The 9,688-nt window shown below is 43.3% G+C and overlaps 1 pseudogene; it reads right to left on the bottom strand.

Moving 5' to 3' along the window:
• Nucleotides 1–6,626: 6,626 nt before the first annotated feature.
• Nucleotides 6,627–8,095, bottom strand: LOC121987638 (annotated as a pseudogene).
• Nucleotides 8,096–9,688: the final 1,593 nt, after the last annotated feature.

The following is a 9,688-nucleotide window of genomic DNA, read 5'->3' as shown; positions in this document are numbered from 1 at the left end:
ATAAGTCCTGACCTGTAACCCTTGATTTGCATATCCCGACCTGTACGCCTTTGGTCCTTGTATCCTGTTCCGTAAGTCTATAAATCCTACCCTGTAATCCTTAGTTTACATATCACGACCAGTACGCTTTGGTCCGTGTATCCTATGTCGTGAGTCTATAAATTCTGCCCTGTAATCCTTAGTTTGGATATCTCGACCTGTACGCTTTGGTCCATGTATCCTATGTCGCAAGTGTTGGAGCAATCCCAATGGTCCGCGGGACCATGTGTTTTGGTGTTTGGGCAAAGGGTTTAAGTTAGGTTCACCCTTGTATTTGATATGTGTATTTGAGTTGTGCAGGTTTGCAGGATACACATGTGACTCAGGTTGATGGCTTCGGGTCCGGTGAAGGATGGAGCATCCGAGGGACCGTAGACAAGGCAGCGAGGACAAGGGCCGAGGGAAGCGACTTCGAGGCATACGCGAAGGATGGCATTGGGTACGAGCCGCGGGCTTGAATGCATCCGAGGGACGAGAGCCAAAGGAAGTAGGCTTGAAGGCAAAAGGTCAAAGCTGCAAAGGAAGAATCAAGTGAGTCATAAGGGTGAGGGTACGAGTGCACGAGAGATTGTACTCGGAGTAAAATCCTAGTTTTAGGGTTTCATTGTAGCGATACTGTAGCAGTTCTGTAGCGATCTTGTAGCGCTACTATAGTAGTCGACTGCATGTTTTAGCAGTCGACTGATGCAGTTGACCGCGCAGTCGACTAGGTGTGAACAGTCGAATTTCCATAGAGGGCATGTCGACTGGTAGGCGGGGTTTTCCAACCCGTGGCCTATAAAACCAAAGCTTGGGAGCTTGGTTTGAGTTGACGAAATAGAGGTGGTTAATCTCTATTAGTAGTCTACTTGTGCCCTAGCATCAAAAGAGCTCTTGTGAGGGTTGTGGTGAGGTTTCTCCACCCACAAGGAGGTTTGAGCTAGCCGGAAGTTTTCCGGGGAGTAATCCACCGAAGGATCGGGATCGTCCACCTTACGGACACGCCGTGGAGTAGGAGCTTTATCTCCGAACCACGTAAATGATCGTGTAGCTTGGTTTGAATTCTTTCCTTTAGTATTTAGCTTTCTACTTGTTTTGTTTGCATTTCCGCTTGCGCACTAACGTTGTAGAAAGAAGCGAGTATTTGGGGGCGCCGTCTATCCAACCCCCCTTCAAGCCGGTCGTCCGATCCCCAACAAGTGGTATCAGAGCAAGGGCGCACTTCATCGGACTAACCACCGAGAAGAGCAACGCATAAGAAGATGGCCGGGTTGATTGTCCCTCCAAAGTTTGAAGGAGGAAGCCTTGTGGACATCACATTTTGGATGATGAAGATGGAAGTCTTCTTCAACACGGATTGGGACACCATGATGGTGGTAAAGGAGTCATTCAAAGTCCCAAAGAACAAGAAAGAAAAGAAGCTCCGAACACGACATTGGACGGAGGAGCAAACCTCACGATCGGAGGCAAACTCAAAGGTAATAGCAATTTTAATTGATTTATTGCCTCCTAATGTGATAAGTGGTGTAGGTAAATATGAGAATGCCCATGAATTGTGGAGCAAAGTGAAGAAATTACCATGGGAGGAATTTTTGCCTACACAAGAAGATGAAAAATCCGAAGAAAGTGATGAAGTGGTCCAAGAGGAGAAGAAGGACCAATCGGATGTGGAGAGCAATTCAACATCAAAAGAAGAAGAACCCAAGGAGATGGGTTTAATTGCTCAAGTTGAGGAGGAGGAAAATGAAGATGAGGCATTATCTACATCCTCAAGAATTGAAGAAAATTCCAAGGCAAGTGAAGAAGAAGAAGAGGTCTTGGAAGTGGTCAATCTAGCAAGCACCTCCACCGAAGTGAAGTCAAAGGACCACATAATTTGCTTCGGGTGTAATAAGAAGGGACACTACAAGAGTAGATGTCCTTTGGGTAAGAAAGAGGTAACTCCTAAACTCAATTCAATTCATTTTGAATCTAATTTGAGTTGTAGGAAGAAGAACGAGAAGAAGCACATTAGATGCTTCACTTGTGGTGAAATAGGGCACTACCACACCAAATGCCCAAGGAAGAGAGAGCTCAAAAGGTTGGGGCATTTAAGGATGTGGGAAAAGAAGTGGAGGAAGAATGGAGGCTCATGTCAAGGGGGAGCTCCAAAGGTAAAGGGTAAGGTAAACCCAAATTTAAATTCGAAATCAAATTTAAATTCCTCCATGCATGCTAGGAATAATTGTTATTATTTACCCATGCAAAATTTTGGATTTAAATATCATGATAGGAATAGGGTTAATGTAGATCAAAACCCTAGGAAATCTATGCATGAAAAATCTAGAAACAATAGACCTAGGGAGACCCAAGGCATTAATCCCAAGAAGGGGAGACACATGCCTAGGAAGGGTAGGTCTAGGAATGTCCAATTTGGACAAATTAACTCTAGGGTTAGAAACCTAGAGAAGGAGAATCAAGCTTTAAGGGGAAAGCTTGATAAGTTGGAACAATTCCTTAAGAGATTCAATGTTGGATCTAAGGAATTAAGGATGATGTTGGGTAGCCAAAGACCCAATAATGATAGATCGGGCTTGGGATACCGATCTAGTCCCTCCAAGGCCAATGAGAGTTCATATGCTAGGGTGGCAAATGATCATGGCAAGGGAGAGGTCTCCAAGGCTAAGGGAAAGTCTTATGCTAGGGTTGCATATGACTATAGCAAGGAGAAGTCAATTAATGGCAAGGGAAAGTCATTTAATGGTAAGAAGAAATTAACCAAGGATAAGGTGTCCAAGGTTAAGAAAGTTACGTTTGTAGGCCAAGTGTCACCGGGGGTGGACCGATGTGGCCTAGCCATTGTGGAAGAGTCACCTAGGGAGGTGGCTAAGGCTAAGAGCTCTAGGGGGAGCTCAAAGAGTCAATTTGGGACCCATGGCCAATGGATCTCAGGTGGGTTCTACTTGGGGGTCTAGAGGAGCCATGGAGTGTGCCAAGTGGTTTAGAGACGGACTTGAGTCTCAAACCTAGGGAATTGGCACACATGGTTTGTATTTCATGCAAGAAATATGACAATTGGGGTCATATAGCATGATAATTGGTTTTGGATGTATAGATGCCATATAAATCAATGCTAGGGATGCATTATGGGTTAGTATGGGCAAATAAATCAAGAGGAAGCCAAAACTAGGACTTTAGGTCAAGGTTCAATTGAACTTTTTAGCTAGTTTTGTGTTTTGTGTCAATCTTGGGATTGATGATAGATATATTTTTATTTATTTTTCCCAAGTAGATATTGATATAATAGACCTCTCCACAAAATTTGGGGATTTTTGGAGGTCTGTGGAATTTCTGGCGCATTTCTGAAGTTGGCCAGAAAAGACTGATTTTTTCATGAATAGTGTACCAGTCGACTGGTACAGTTACCAGTCGACTGGTAACACTGTTCACGAGCGTCTCTGTAAGCTCGTTTTCATGGGGCGATCGACTGGTACTTCTTGCGATCGACTGATACCAGTCTGAAAGTGTTTTCAGCACTAGATTTTGACCGGGTCAGCTCATATAGATGTATGGGATCCATGGGTGATACATACATGAGTTTAGGGTCATTTGGATGATAAGTTTTCAATAATTGGGATATTGTTGGAGAACTTTTTGGATGTTAGGCAAAGGGGGAGAAGTAAGGTTTAGTTAGGAAAACCTGAAAGTACCTTTGTGTAGGGGGAGCCTTGGGATAGGTTCTTAAAAAGCCCGTTGTAAAAATCCTAGCTCAATGGAGAGCTTAGGTAAAGGGGGAGCCTTGGGATAGGTCCTTCAAAAGCCTTATGTGGAAAATCCTAGCTCAATAGGAGCTTAGGTGTAGGGGGAGCCTTGGGATAGGTTCTTAAAAAGCCCTATGCATTGTTTCGGCGGTTGCCAAGTGTGTAGCCTTGGCAACGTAAGTCCATTCGGCGGTTGCCAAGTGTGTAGCTTTGGCAACGTAAGTCCATTCGGCGGTTGCCAAGTGTGTAGCTTTGGCAACGTAAGTCCATTCGGCGTTGTAAGTCCAAGTGTGTAGCCTTGGCATCGTAAGTCCATTCGGCGGTGTAAGTCCAAGTGTGTAGCCTTGGCAACGTAAGTCCATTTGTTTTAGCATGTTTATTTGCTATATGTTTTCCCTAACTTAAACGTATTGCCAAACACCAAAAAGGGGGAGATTGTTGGAGCAATCCCAATGGTCCGCGGGACCATGTGTTTTGGTGTTTGGGCAAAGGGTTTAAGTTAGGTTCACCCTTGTATTTGATATGTGTATTTGAGTTGTGCAGGTTTGCAGGATACACATGTGACTCAGGTTGATGGCTTCGGGTCCGGTGAAGGATGGAGCATCCGAGGGACCGTGGACAAGGCAGCGAGGACAAGGGCCGAGGGAAGCGACTTCGAGGCATACGCGAAGGATGGCATTGGGGACGAGCCGCGGGCTTGAATGCATCCGAGGGACGAGAGCCAAAGGAAGTAGGCTTGAAGGCAAAAGGTCAAAGCTGCAAAGGAAGAATCAAGTGAGTCATAAGGGTGAGGGTACGAGTGCACGAGAGATTGTACTCGGAGCAAAATCCTAGTTTTTAGGGTTTTACTGTAACAGTACTGTAGCAGTACTGTAGCGCTACTGTAGCAGTACTATAGCGGTCGATTGCATGTTTTAGCAGTCGACTGGTAGCGAACAGAATGTCTCTGTTCGTGTGGAATCGAGCCGTTGGGATGTAACGGTCGAATTTCCACAGAGGGCAGTCGACTGCATGTTTTAGCAGTCGACTGGTAGGCGGGGTTTTCCAACCCGTGGCCTATAAAACCAAAGCTTGGGAGCTTGGTTTGAGTTGACGAAATAGAGGTGGTTAATCTCTATTAGTAGTCTACTTGTGCCCTAGCATCAAAAGAGCTCTTGTGAGGGTTGTGGTGAGGTTTCTCCACCCACAAGGAGGTTTGAGCTAGCCGGAAGTTTTCCGGGGAGTAATCCACCGAAGGATCGGGATCGTCCACCTTACGGACACGCCGTGGAGTAGGAGCTTTATCTCCGAACCACGTAAATGATCGTGTAGCTTGGTTTGAATTCTTTCCTTTAGTATTTAGCTTTCTACTTGTTTTGTTTGCATTTCCGCTTGCGCACTAACGTTGTAGAAAGAAGCGAGTATTTGGGGGCGCCGTCTATCCAACCCCCCTTCAAGCCGGCCGTCCGATCCCCAACAGCAAGTCTATAAGTCCTGCCCTATAATACTTGGTTTACATATCCTGACCTGTACGCTTTGGTCCGTGTATCCTGCGTCGCAAGTCTATAATTCTTGCCCTGTAATCCTTGGTGTGCATATCCCAACCTGTACGCTTTAGTCCTTGTATCCTGCGTCGCAAGTCTATAAGTCCTGCCCTGTAATCCTTCATTTCGAGTTCCTACTCGACACGTAGGTCTAACTCCGGAATGCCACTTGTTCCCGACCAGGACCATGCATCCTGTAACCTGGCCCTTTGAACTCCACGTAGGCCGGACTTTTGACCTCCACGTAGGCTGGACTTTTAACCACCACGTAGGCTTAACTTCTAACCGCCACATGAGCTTGACTTTTGACTACCTCATGGGCTTGACTTCTGATCGCCCCATGGGCTTGACTTCCGACTGCCCCGTCGGCTTGACTTCCGACCACGTCCGCTATCCGACCCTACTATCATGCGTCGTATCACTGATATATGGTGTATTGAAAAATAGATATCTAAATTTAATAAAGTAAATATTTTACCTTAAATTATGTATTTTGGATAGATAATTTAGTACGGATGCTTTTACTGTTGAGTACTATAGTACTCACTATAGTAATACTATAGCCCAGGACTATAGAAGTAGTGTAGTCATACTGTAGCATCATTATAACAATCTTATTTTTAAGGTTTAGGGATTTTTGCATCCGTTGGTTGATCGATATACCCTATTAATTGACTAATACTTCTATTTTAACTTTATCAAAGTTTAATTCTCATCTTTTTTTTTTGTATTGAGTTGATCTCAATTTACTATCACTTTCTTTACTCGATATTTTTTCAACTTTGACCTATTAAAACACTATAAAAAAATAGGTCATTTGCGACGAACTATGTGATAAAAATTTTTTTGTTACAAATGAGTCATCGTCAAACTCAACAATGAAAAGATTAAAAATCGTCGCCAATTTTATGACGAATTTATTTCCTGTCATCAAATTAGTTGCATTTTCCCAACGAAAACAAAATTCATTGCAAAAGTCACCATACTCAGATCTAGGACGAAAATATATTTTCGTCACAGATTTAGCGACGAATTAATTTTTCGTCAGAGATTTGCAATGAAAATAGACTTATCACCAAATCTGCAATGAATACAATTTCATTGCCAATCTGTCAAATCTACGACAAATATAGTTTCCTTGTCAATTTGTGGCAAATCCCCTTTTCGTCACATATTGGCAACAAAAATAGATTAGTCATAGAATTAGAGACAAATCTATTTTCATTGTCAATCTATGATAAAAAGTATATTTATCGTAGAATTACGATGCACAATAATTTTACGATAATTTGACAATGAAAATTTTTCTTGAAATTCATCATAAAATGTTAATATTTTGCCTAGATGTGAGAGACCGACCACTTTGAGATGTACTTCATTTTCTTTTCTAGCCATTTGCCTACTTTCCTAAGAAAAAAAAAACAATATAACTCCGATCGAAGCATCGACAATTGAGACATAATCAAGAACAATTGTCACTTGTTGATGATTTACCACTGGTCTGGATAGACATGAACTGAAGCGAAGTCGAGGTGCGATACTCTGGAGTTTCGGAGGAAGTCCGAGCCAAGTGTGCTAAACCATGGTGCAGGATTGACACCCAACTTCTCCAGAGGACTCACGGGGCCGTAAAATCCCTCGAGTCCTACGGTCAAGAGATGGTTTTTGTCGATCGATTTCACATATTCTGCCATTTCTTCAATCCATTCCTGAACATTTCGAATTCGATATCGATTAGTCCAGCCTCAAATTGTCTGCCATCAGTTGAGAACTGACTCACCTGAAGTGTATCACCGGATGCATCAGTCATGCATCTCGGTTCATTGATTACCTCCCAGGCAAAAATTGTAGGATCATCTTTATACTGAATGCCATTTAAGTGGTTCTTCCTTGTCAATATAACCTGAAGAGAAGATCGATCGATAGACAAACAGATACATTGAGAACTACAATCTTCATTTCAAGTTAGAACTAGAGAAATTAAAGTAAAATGTAACCTTGATGTAAGCCTTGAAGTATCTTCGAATGGATGCATCGAAGAAGAAGGAATCATTTGAAGGACTCAAGCCAATTCCTTGATCCCATGCCCATTTGACACATACTGCGTCTTTCCACCATAAGCCTCCAAGTTGTTGGCCAAGCAAAGCAGCAGCCGAATGCCATGCCTTTGCGCCTCCACGATGACTCGATCCAATGCCTGGAATTCGAATTAGTACCGATCAAACCGACCGAACAGATAGTTAGTGAGCAATTAAGGGAGTGGAAACCTTGAAGACACGTTCGTTGAATCGACCAGGGGAGAGTTGGAGGGCGTTGTAGGTGCCGTCATTGAAAGCCCAAGTCCTGCAGACTGTGAGCCCCATGGCAGCACCAGTCTGGAACATGGCTCGCACCCTGTGCCTGCTGAAACCCTCCACTGCCTGATCCATCAGCCAGTAGGAGTTCCAGCCATTGACGTAGAAGGCCTTCTCGTCCACTGCGAACTGAGTCCCATTCCTCCTCACGAAGGACCTCATCGTCTCGGGCTCTTCTACCTTGCCATGGATTCCCAGGTCCCAGTCAAGGTCCCCAAAGGACAAGTAGACGAAGGCAACACAGGAAGCAAGGCCAAGAACTGGGTACAACACTCCATTGCCTGCCCTCATCTCAAGTTTCCTCCCAACCAGTGACTTGAGCTGCTCCTGAAGATCTGGGACAAAACTATAGAGAGGGGAAAGGAATCTCTGGCTCGACTCTGCAACTTGCTCCTTCCTCGACTTTTTTTAAAGGAGGGAGAAAAAGGAGAAAGTAGTGGAAGGCTCGAACACGCCCAATTCTTCTAGGTGTCCACCCAGAGAAGATCAAGTTGATGTCCCACTGTGGTTCCTTGAATGAAGGGTGATGTTTGACTTCCAACATGGTCTACTAGTAGCAGTTCTATGTTAGATTTGTCTGATTTCTTCATGAAAATCTCAACTGTCATGTTCAGATTTGATATTTGTTTGGTGTGTCATCCACCTACCCAATAAAACAAAACCTGAGGACTGCTCTGAATCTGAGTTCTTTCACTTGCAATCCAAGAAATGCTATAGTTACTGCATTGCTTTACCACATGAGATTTTACTAGTGCAGGCCAGCAGGTGTGTGGCAAATCAGCATCCCTGTCTCCTAAAATATGGCAGGCAAAGGTACACTTGGACCTGGAAAATGAATAATGTATCAGTAGATTGAGTGCAGGAAAGCCTTTATCACATGCTGAAGAACCTTTCATGTATAGATGATGGCTGAACTTTTGATGGATCCAAGATTGCACTCCCAATAAGTTCATAACAGGAACATAAACATATGAACTAATCAGCTGACCGACATCAATTGTAGAGACTTGTCATTTTACAGAAAAGAAATCCTCTAGTTTCTGCCAGATTCTCTTGTTGCTGCATGAATTTTGTTCATCCTTGTGGGCTTTCAAGTTGCCAGTTCTGTTACTTCTGGGCCAACCCAAATTAGTGACTGTATTGATAAATTTTCTCTCTTGTTTTTTTTTATCTGCAAATTCTTTTCAGATGTTTCTTGATGAATTTTATTAGAAAATCTGATATTTTTTTCTCAGATGGCCTCACGGTTGATGCAGTTAGTGATTATTTTATTGGGTGTCTCTCCTCCCTCTATAAAGGATCACCTTCCTCGTATAAAGGGTTACTAAGATAGATATTCATATGATTTACTTTTTTTTTTTCCCGAGAATGAAGCCGTCCTGAAAGGACGCTAAGGTACTTCACCGTTTTGCTTCAATATTTTATTCAGATTAGATTTTAAAAAAACTTTTTTTGAATCTCACCATTTCACTATTTTTTGTTTAGATTTTTTTTATTTAACATAAAGTAAAAGTTATTACTTTATAACCTAAAATGAGTTCGAATCCTCAAAACAACCTCTTATAAAAAATAAAGTAAGACTACTGATCTTATAGAGATTCTGAGAAGACGAAATGGCAGGACTGATGATGTAACTGGAATGCTGACCAAGTTATCATGCCTCGGAGGGCGAGCTGTCCTCTATGTTAATCAAGTCGTCATAAGTCCTCTAGGCCCATCCCCCTCGGTCCCTAGCGCCCCGATACTCGAGGCAGATTCTACGAATATATAAAATGCCGAACAAATAGTAGAATAATGAGATAAATAAAGAATGAGTACGATGATGTACCCTGACCCAGGTGGGCACCCTCTAGTAGATCGATGAGCTCGTCATGATGTTAATCGGGTCGTCGTGATCCGGAAGAGTAGATGCATGTGAGTCGGATAGGGAGATGGGTCCGGAGGCGACGTCACGGAGTCAAAGGCGGCATGGATCCGGATGGCGACACCCAGATGGAATACAGTAGCGGCAAGCAAGCCGGAATATAATAGCGACACGTACGCCGGAATGCAA

This window comes from Zingiber officinale, chromosome 5B (genome assembly GCF_018446385.1).
Source record: "Zingiber officinale cultivar Zhangliang chromosome 5B, Zo_v1.1, whole genome shotgun sequence".
In the NCBI taxonomy this organism is placed as follows: Eukaryota; Viridiplantae; Streptophyta; class Magnoliopsida; order Zingiberales; family Zingiberaceae; genus Zingiber; species Zingiber officinale.
This window is presented reverse-complemented; position numbering and strand designations above follow the sequence as displayed.